General features: G+C 41.3%; 1 long non-coding RNA gene across 1 annotated transcript; it reads left to right on the plus strand.

Moving 5' to 3' along the window:
• The first annotated feature begins 3,138 nt into the window (after positions 1–3,138).
• On the plus strand, positions 3,139–3,856 carry LOC139582369 (uncharacterized). Its single transcript, XR_011676330.1, has 2 exons — positions 3,139–3,577; positions 3,690–3,856. It is a non-coding gene; the product is annotated as an uncharacterized lncRNA (long non-coding RNA).
• Positions 3,857–11,053: the final 7,197 nt, after the last annotated feature.

Raw genomic sequence — 11,053 nt, forward strand, 5'->3', positions numbered from 1 at the left:
TTACTTGTATTTCGAGTAAACTTCCAGTTGTGACCGAAGGGAAGTAAAATATGGTAGAACATACTTTGCCTTCAACAAACAGACCCAACTCAATTTGTCTTATCTTTGGTTGACCCAGATAAACAAACATGGCGGTGCGCACAAACTCTACCCACCGTGGGATAACTTTTAGGAAATGTTTAACTCAATTATTTAAATCACTGGTGAGCTCGCCTGTGATGAATTGTAAAACGTAATTGCTGTTAGCTAATTCAAATTGTTTTTTTATCAGCTGAGAGTTGGCGAAATACGACCGCTTGTGTTAGCTTCCTCTTTACTTAGTTAGCGTTAGGACTAATGTAGCGTACATTTTCCGATTTAGATGAGAAATGTGAAAAGTGGCCAGCTCAAAAGCTGACTTGCATAAATTGTAACTCGACGGTCTAATGAAGTTTTCTAATCACACCAGTTTGAGCGTATGCTGCAGTCAATGACAAAAAGCGCCCTCTTTGGCTTCATGGGTGGAATGTTAGTATTTCTCATATTTCATAAATATATTTTTTTACTTTATTTATAGATCTACATATATTATAGTACAACCCCTCATCCTCCCATCCACCCCCTCCCTCCAAACCACCCACCCATCAAGGCATCTATAAAGTAAATGAAATAGGAAAGATAAACAGTACTAGAAACAACGGGACAAAAGGTTCAATAAAAGTTATCAGCGCAAATGGCCACTAGAACAGACACGACTGCTTACCAAAATATTCAAGTTACACTAAGTAAAAGACAGGCTCTCTGTGTATTTTATTAATGGGGACCAGGTTAAGTTAAACTTTTGTCGGGACCCATGCACAGTGTACCAAACCTTCTCCAGAGGCAGAGATGAAATCACCTCCTTAACCCACTGCATAAATGAGGGTGGCTTTGTAGACTTCCAGTGAAAGAGGACACGGCAACGAGCTAGCAGCGAGGCAAATGCTTTCTCATTCGCCTGATGCGTGGTAGCATTCTGGTCTAGGGGAAGTACCCCAAAAGTGGCAGTGAACTGGTTGGGGCTAAAGGTTGTATTACACATATGTGAGAATGCATCAAAAATGGGGTCCCAGAGGCCACTCAAAGATTGGCATGACCAAAACATGTGTCCCACAGTCACGGGACACTGGCAAACATATACCCAAATGTTGACCCCAAATCTGCCATTTGAGTAATGGAGACAGTGCAAAACCTTAAACTGAAACGACCATGCCTCATGCAAAATGTGTGGATACGCTCAATACTTTGTTGCCACATATCATCGGGTAGCTTGCCACCTATGTCTTGCTCCCATACAGATTTTGTATTTGCAAAGGAAAGCGGATTAATGTTCTGTATTATGTTGTATAATCTGGAGATTGTGCCCTTCAGATAAGGGTTAAGGTCTAAGCACCTCTCGACTGGACACTTAGTGGGCTCGAGTGGAAATTAAGGGAAATGTTTTTTGTAATAAGGTGCGAGTTTGCAGGTATCTAAAAAAGTGGGTATTGCGAATATTATGGTCAACCCTCAGAGAACGAGACGAGTGTGTTATCACCAAATAGGTCACAAAAAACCAGCAGACCGTTCCTATGCCAGAACTGGAAGGCCGGGTCAATCTGCAACACTGGAAAAAGATGATTAGATGTCAATGGAGAGAAGCAGCTTCCTTGTTTAAGGCTAAAGTGATTTCGGGAATTGAGACGAGATTTTAAGGGAGTTCTTAACAACTGGGTTCAAAACATGGGTGCCAAGGTTCATGGGCAGTGGGGAGCACAGGAGCGAGACCGGAGAAGTTGACTGTAACTCCACGATGGCCCAAGTTTTCAAATGTAGAAACCCAAGACACACATTTAGATACAGTATATTTGCTGTAGTGGTGTAACAACTTGGTAAGGCCCAACCCGCCTGCGGGCTTAGGTCTCTCTAGACATACCTTTCTCATTCGTGATTTTGACTTATTCTAAATGAAGTTGGAAATGCAGCTGTCCAGTTGTTTGAACATCGACTTTGTATACCCGTGTGTACCTGTCTGTTCTTCATTAAATGGTCAACTCCCCACACTTGCTTTTCATCTCCAGCTTCGGTCCTTACAAAAACGATATTCAGAAAATAAGGCACTTACTTTGGTAGGAACGCACACACATCAAAGCTTTATTTGCAAGGAACAACAACATTGAAGTCAATGCGAGTGCCAGCCAGAAAATGTGCCAGTTTGTGCAAGACTGTGCAAATGTCTGCGGTAACACGGGGGAAGTGATTGGGCTCTCGTTGAAGAGAGACGTTTGTCCGGCTCAGTAAAGCCTCAAACATAAATTGTCCACAACAGTGAAATGGGATACTTCTATGTGAATTAATTAGGAGGCCAAACAACTCAATTTAAACTGTTAGAAAAGATTCTGACATCACACGATTAAAACAACTCTCTTGCTGGGGGCGAGATATAAGATAAGAGATATAAGAGATATTTGGAACTCACACGTGAACAGGTTCAATAACAATTAATGGATAAATAAACATACACTAATGTAATCATATACAGTGGGGTCCATAATTATTGAAACCCTTGATATAGATGAGCAAAAAAGACTGTCGAAAATGTATAGTACAATAATACAGCTCTATTGTATGCTCAAAGATTATAGTAACAATTGCTCAGAGAAAGTGAGGATAACAACACAACCTTTTTCTGAAATGTTTTATGAGATTGGAGGAAATATTGTGAGGGATCTTAGACCATTCCTCCATACAGAATCTTTCCAGATACTTGATATCCTTCGTCTATGGACTGCCCTCTTCAATTCAAACCACAGGTTTTCAATAGGGTTCAAGTTCGGAAAACGAGATGGCCATTGCAAAATATTGATTTTGTGGTCAGTTAGCGATTTCTTTATGGAGTGTTACTAGTGCTTGGGTTTGTTGTCATGCTGGAAGATCAACTTGCGGCCTAGTGTCAACCTCCTGTCAGAGGCAACCAAGTTTTTGCTGAAATGTCCTGGTTCTTGGTAAAGTTGATGAAGTTGTTGACCTTAACAAGGGCCCCAGGACCAGTGTTAGAAAAATAGCCCCATAACAACAACGATCCACCACTATATTTTACAGTAGGTATGAGGTACTTCATTTTTACTTGTTAACCTGTTGGGGACCAGGGGGTGCTATTTTCACTTTTGGGGAAAATCGTATGATTTTTAAACGGCCTCGTACTCAATTCTTGCTCGTACAATATGCATATTATTATTACTATTGGATAGAAAACAGTCTCTAGTTTCTAAAAACGTTTGAATTATTTCTCTAAGTGAAACAGAACTCCTTTTACAGACCATTTCCTAACCGGAAGTGAGATTTCCAAAAGCGAACTCTCTCTTCAGGAGCTTGTCTATAAAAGGGCATGTCACTTATGACTGTAGAAACACGTCATACGCCTTCGCCTGGGTGTCATGCGGAAGTGAGAGCTGAAATCAGTTGATTATCTCGATCAGGGACTGAACACAACCTCTTGGACTGAGACGTGCGCACTTTCTTTTATTTCCTGGGCGCGAAGTAGGAACTGTACTCGGCTCATGGAAGAACCATTTTAAAGGTGAATATGATCTCTGGCTTCGATTTTCTTTGATACATGTCACAATATCATCCTAAAGTATGTTTTTTCAATATAGTTTAATTATATTATTGAAATTTATTCTGGACTTTAGACGTGATGCGTCGCAAGAATTGGTTCAAGAACGAGAGGCTAGCAACGCACGGCCAGTGTGCTTGCTAATTCTGAGGGAAATCGTTCGTTATGGATCCAAATAAAGTCGGTTCTGAACAAAGGACCCCTTGGAGAACATTCTGATGGAAGATCCACAAAGATAAGGACCCAATTTGGGATGCTTTTTCATATATATCTGTCGAACTGTGCTATGCTACCGTTTGACTAGAATCAATGCTGCTGTGTGTTAGCTATTGTAGTAAGCTAATATAACGATATATTGTGTTTTCGCTGTAAAACACTTAAAAAATCGGAAATATTGGCTCTGTTCACAAGATTTTATTCTTTCATTAGCTATCCACCATATATTGTTCTGAAATGTTTTATGATGTGTAATTAGTAGTTGACGTTGGTGTCTGTATTTTCTCTGGCTACTGCCGTGCGATTTCTGACTGTAGCTGTGATGGTGGCTATGATGGTAGCAGTAATGTAAAACTGATTTATAGCTAAAATATGCAATTTTTTTGAACAAAACATAGATTTATTGTGTAACATGTTATAGGACTGTCATCTGAGGTAGTTTTTTCTAGGTTATTTAGGTTGGTTCTAGGTTAGTTAGGTTGGCTTGGGCATGCTACCTGCAGCCTACTTGTGCTGTGAAAAATGTCTGTCTTTTTTTATTTGGTGGTGACCTAACATAAATATGTGGTGTTTTCTCTGTAAAACATTTAAAAAATCGGACATGTTGGATGGATTGACAAGATGTTTATCTTTCAAATGCTGTATTGGACTTGTTAATGTGTGAAAGTTAAATATTTCAATTTTGTTTTTTGAATTTGCCGCTCTGCCTTTTCAATGGAATGTGGGAGGAGTGCCGCTAGCGGCACCCCTGGCCTCTTAAGCAAACTGTATTTTTTTCTGAGCAATTGTATTAGTAAAAAAATCATTTTAAAAAATTATTGAGCCTTCACTATAGCTCAGTATTTGTATTATTTATTTTATACAGTCTTTTTTGCTTATATTTATATAGGGTGTCAACAATTAGGGACGTTCCGGTGACGTTGTTCCGGGGACGTCTATCGACCAATTTTTGTTTGCAAGGTAGTCACCTAGCGGTCTAAACTTGCCAGCTAACCCACGGCTAGTTCAATTGAGTACAGACTTAACCGAATAAATAACAAAGATGGAACGCAATATGGAATTTCATTAAATAGTTTGGGGAATGGACTCTCCTCCGAGGGAAGAAAGTCAGAGCCAGATGATGTGATGGCAGGTAGCCCTACGTGCTGGAAGAAAATAGTTCAAATGACGGGCCTTAACCCTTGTGTTGTCTTAATGGTCAAAAATGACCCGCCACTATGTTTAACAGCAGAGAAACCCCCCTAAATTATATTTTTTCAACTTGAAATTTGATTACTTTTCCTAGAGTGACCCCGACATTAGAAAAAGTGAAACATCGTCTTTGTTCATATTTCCATAAAACCTGTACACCACCAGGGTACAAAGATTGTCTTAGGGTCATTTTTGACCCGGCAGTTATAAAATAATTTACAAATCACAAAAACCACAAAGACATACCCATACACAATGAGAAATTGAGAAATTAAAACTTACTTGTGCATGTGCAGCATCTCCCCTCCACGACCACACATGACTCCAGTTCATAGACAAAATAAAAACCATTTCAGACAAAATACAAGAGAACAATGGTTTCGAAGAGGAGGAGGAATCTGAAGAAGAAGATGGGGAAGAATTCAACCCAGAGCATGACGCATCATCTTCAGATCAAGAAGAAATCCCCCAAGCTGAAAGACATTTTTGTCAAAGAACAGCAAAATAACATGGTCCTTGTCACCATATGACAACCAGGGCAGGATGGCAGCACAAAATGTCATAAGGATGACCCCAGGGCCCACAAGACATGCAGTTGCCCATGCCCAGGACATCGCCTCAACATTCTACATGTTCATCACACCAGCCATCGAAAAAAATCATCCTGGAGATGACAAATTTGGAAGGTTTCCGTAAATATGGAGACAACTGGAAAAGGATGGACGAGATTGACCTGCATGTCTACATAGGGCTGCTAATCTTAGCGGGTGTGTATAGGTCCCGAGGCGAGGCTACATGTAGTCTCTGGGATGCAGAGAGTGGAAGGGCGATTTTCCGTGCCACTGAAAGTCTTTCACACTTTCTCAAGAATGCTACAATTTGATAACCGTGAGTCAAGACCTACAAGACATGTGAGAGACAAACCTGGCAGCCATAAGAGAGGTCTGGGAGAAGTGGGTGGAGTATCTGCCATACCTCTACAACCCTGGGCTAGAAGTAACAGTGGATGAGCAACTGGCTCCATTCAGAGATACATTTTTATTTTCATATCTGTAATCTAAGTGTTACTTTTATTATGTATTGCTGTAATATCATTGATATATGTGATTGCTTTGTGACACTGATACTAATTACTGACAGTAATCTTTTTTGTCAAAAGGTTGCTGTCCTTTCCGGCAGTATATGCCCAGCAAGCCAGCAAATTATGGCATCAAGATATGGGTGGCCTGTGATGCACAATCCAGCTACACTTGGAAGATGCAAGTCTACACACGGAAGCCGGCCAGTGGAGGCCTGGAGAAGAACTAGGGGGATGTGGTTTGTGCTTGATGTGACAGATGGACTGAGGGGGCACAATGTCACATGTGACAATTTCTTCACCTCTTATGAACTCAGCCAGCAGCTCCTGAAGAGGAAGATCACCATGGTTGGCACAGTTAGAAAGAACAAGCCTGAGCTCCCCCTGCACTCCTCGCAACAAAAGTTTGCCTACACCCCCACCACCACTCTAGTTTCTTACCTCCCAAAGAGGAACAAGAATGTGGTCCTCCTGAGCACATTGCACAAAACGGCTGAGATCAGTGATTGTGTGGATAGGAAGCCAGCCATCATCCTGGACTACAACAAAGGAGGCGTGGACAACCTGGAAAAGGTGATTGGATTTACAGCTGCAGGATGATCATTGGTGTCCTCATACAATACCTTTGTGATATGGAACAAGATCAACCCTACCTGGATGCCTGATAAGCGGAACAAGAGAAGGGTGTTCCTGGAGCAGCTGGGAAAAGCACTTGTAACCCCACACATTCAAAGATGCCTGCCCCAGCTCCTCCCCCGCACAGCAGCCTCTGCAGCGCTTGTGAAAGCTGTATAGGGGGCTGATTCTTGTCCTGATCCACCTGATGCTGCAGCTGGGGCAGGCAAGAGGACGAGATGTCAATTATGCCCCCAAAGAAGGACTGTAAAACAAATACTATGTGCTGCACGTGTGAGAAATACATCTGCAAAGGCCATGCACACACACTTGCATACTGTCCTACATGTGCTAATTAGAGTTGATTGATTTATGTTCTTTGTGTTTTTATTTTGTATCTGTTATCCTATTTTATTCTTATTGTTGTTTATACACCTTGTGGATGGGGGCAATGGTAAAAAAAAATGGGAGAACACTAGTATTTTGTAGTTGAATTCCTCATTGTACAGTATATAAGAATATATTACTATGTTGCCAAAAAAGTTCAAGACTGTTTTTGTTTCCCTTCAATAAAATGCATTCAAAACTACTTTTTGCACATTTATGCTACTTTCTTAGGCTCTCTTTCTAAAAAATGAATGTTTACACCTTTGCAGAACCTTTAGCAATAATAATAATAATAATAAACCTCTACTTTAGTAAAGAAAACAATTATGACAGGTGTGTTGTAATAAAAACTAATGGTGTCCACTGATTAAATGCAGTCTTTCTGCAAAGTAATCTGCCTGTTTGTTACTCAGGCTCAGAAGCCAGGATATGCATATAACTGGTACCATTGGATAGAAAACACTTTGAAATTTTTAGAAAATTTTAAATAATGTATTAGACTATAACACAATTGATATGGTAGGAGAAAATCCAAAGAATAACCAACCAGAATCTTTTTTTTTGAGAGCCCATGCTCTTGCAATGGAAAGCTATGGGTCATATGGAATTCCAGCTCCCAGACTGCAATTCCTATGGCTTCCACTAGATGTCAACAGTCTTTGTTCAAGGTTTCAGGCTTGTTTCTTCCCAAACAAGAGAGAATTTTGAGTTTTGGTACTGGGAGTCAGAGTTTGAAATCAGTCTGTGCGCGAGTGAAGAAGAGAACACGCACCGGCTAATTTTGTTTGCCTATTGAACATACTTGTTTCCGTATGAAATATTATAGTTTAATTACATTTCAGGGTACCTGAGGATTACATAGAAACATATTTTGACTTGTTTTAACAAAGTTTAGCGGAAGCTTTTGGATTCCTTTCTCTGCATGTTGAACTAATGGAATACTCAAATCGATGGCGGCAACTTAACAGACTTTTTGGGATATAAAGAAGGATTTTATCTAACAAAACGACACCACATGTTATAGGTGGGACCCTTTGGATGACAAATCAGAGGAATTTAATATTTATTCGCTATTTGTGATTTTACGAAGTCTGTGCTGGTTGAAAAATATGCAGACTGTGTAATAGCAGTTGTTATTAACAGTTGACATTAGAGCATATGACAACAGGATGAACAGTTATCTATAACAGGGTTTCACAACCCTTTCCTTGGCCCGCCCAGATATTAAACTTTTTTTTTTTACCCTTAACTGGCACACCTGATTCAATTAGTCAAAGGTTTGATGATTAGTTGATTAATTGAATCAGGTGTGCCAGTTTTAAGTTTAAAGTTTTTTATATCACATGCACAAGTGAAATGCCTTTATTGCAAGCTCTAAACCCAACAATGCAGTAATCAATAACAATGTAATACTAAAAATAACAAGGTAGAACAAAAACACACAATAAAAAAAAATCTAAAATAAGAACATGAGAAAGTAAGTAAACATACTACATACAGGGTCAGTTAGTTCCAGCACCATATTTGCAATGTGCAGGGATAGTGTAGTGATATAAGTAGATATCTTTAAGGGTAAGGTGACTAGGCATCAGGATTTATGATAAACAGAGTAGCAGCAGCGTATATGACGATTGCATGTGAGTGGGTGTGTGTGTGTGTTTGTAGAGTAGGTTTAAATGGATGTGCATATTATGATGGAGTGAGTGTTTGTGTGTGTGTTGGAGTGTCAGTGTGCGTGAGTGTGTAGGGCCCTGTGAGTGTGCATCGAGAGTGCAAAAATCTAAAGAAATTACAAGGGTCAAGTCAGTCTGTGTAGCCGTTTTGTCAGCTATTTAGTTAGCCATTTAGCAGTTTTTTGGGCATGGGGATAGAAGCTGTTCAGGAGCTTGTTGGTGTCAGACTACCACTTGCCATGTGGAAGCAGAGAGAACAGTCTATGACTTTGGTAGTTGGAGTCTTTAACGATTTTCAGGGCCTTTCATACTGCCTGATATAGAGGTCCTGGATGGCAGGTGTAACAGTTTAACTTTAGTCCGTCCCCTCGCTCCGACCCGGGCGCGAACCAGGGACCCTCTGCACACATCAACAACAGTCACCCACGAAGCATCGTTACCCATCGCTCCACAAAAGCCGCAGCACTTGCAGAGCAAGGGGAACCACTACTTCAAGGTCTCAGAGCAAGTGACGTCACCGATTGAAAGGCTATTAGCGCGCACCACCTCTAACTAGCTAGCCATTTCACATCCGTTACACTCACCCCCCTTTCGACCTCCTCCTTTTCCACAGCAACCAGTGATCTGGGTCAACAGCATCAATGTAACAGTTTAACTTTAGTCCGTCCCCTCGCCACGACCCGGGCGCGAACCAGGGACCTCCTCCTTTTCCGCAGCAACCAGTGATCCGGGTCAACAGCATCAATGTAACAGTTTAACTTTAGTCCGTCCCCTCGCCCATACCCGGGCGCCTCTGCACACATCAACAACAGTCACCCACGAAGCATCGTTAACTATCGCTCCACAAAAGCCACGGCACTTGCAGAGCAAGGGGAACCACTACTTCAAGGTATCAGAGCAAGTGACGTCACCGATTGAAAGGCTAACTAGCTAGCCATTTCACATCCGTTACACAGGGAGCTTGGCACCAGAGATGTATAACACCCATTATAGCCTGGTGGTTGCAGCATCATGCTGTGGGGAAGTTCTTCAGCAGCAGGGACTGGGAGACTAGTCAGTATCGAGGAAAAGATTAACGGAGCAAAGTACAGAGAGATCCTGGATGAAAACCTGCTCCAGAGCACTCAAACTGGGGTGAAGGTTCACCTTCCAACAGGACAACGACCCTAAGCACAAAGCCAAGATACTGCCAGAGTGGCTTCTGGACAAGTCTCTGAATGTCCATGAGTGGCCCAGCCAGAGCCCGGACTTGAACCCGATCGAACATCTCTGGAGAGACCTGAAAATAGCTGTGCAGCGATGCTCCCCATCCAACCTGACAGAGCTTGAGAAGATCTGCAAAGAAAATTGTACCTTTATTTAGGCAAGACAGTTAAGAACAAATTCTTATTTTCAATGACGGCCTAGTCATAACTGCCTTGTTCAGGGGCAGAACGACAGATTTTTACCTTGTCAGCTCGGGGATTTGATCTTGTAACTTTTTGGTTACTAGTCCAACGCTCTAACCACTAGGCTACCTGCCACCCCAAAATGGGGGGAAACTACCCAAATACAGATGTGCAAAGCTTGTAGCATCATACCCAAGAAGACAATGCTGTAATCGCTGGCAAGGTGCTTCAACAAAGTATTGAGTGAAGGGTCTGAATACTTATGTAAATGTGGTATTTCAGTATTTTTATCATCTTTAGAAAAAAATCTAAAAACCTGTTTTGCTTTGTCATCATGGGGTGTTTTGTGTAGATTGATGAGAAAAAAACTATTGAATCCATTTTAGAATAAGGCTGTAACGTAACAAAAAGGGGTCTGGTGTCTGAATACTTTCCGAATGCACTGTATGCGCCCTGATCGGGGGGGGGTTCTTGCTAAGCAAACAGTGGGGCGTCCTTTACACTTATCAATCAAATGAAAAGAGAAAATATATTTGTTAGTTTGAGTACTTTTATTTACTCCACTGTACATTTCCTTCACCCTTTTACACAATGTGCCTCGGTAAGAGGATGAACACGTGTCACTATATACACGTACACATACACCAGCGTCCCCAAAGGATAATGTTAATAAGCAATGACTAACAAAAAACTAAATGATTTTCATACTTACACACCAGTCAGTGAAGACACCGACAAAAGCCACAATAAGCCTGGTCTTATGCAATGCTCCTCTTCTGCTCTGCAGTGAGGGGGTGTAAACTAATGAACCCCCTCACCTTGACTCTCCAATAACAGCCTGCGATACTCCCTGCTATTCATACATCAGCATTAAACTTTGTCATCTGAAGTG

The sequence above is a fragment of the Salvelinus alpinus genome, chromosome 8, assembly GCF_045679555.1.
Source record: "Salvelinus alpinus chromosome 8, SLU_Salpinus.1, whole genome shotgun sequence".
NCBI classification, from domain to species: Eukaryota; Metazoa; Chordata; class Actinopteri; order Salmoniformes; family Salmonidae; genus Salvelinus; species Salvelinus alpinus.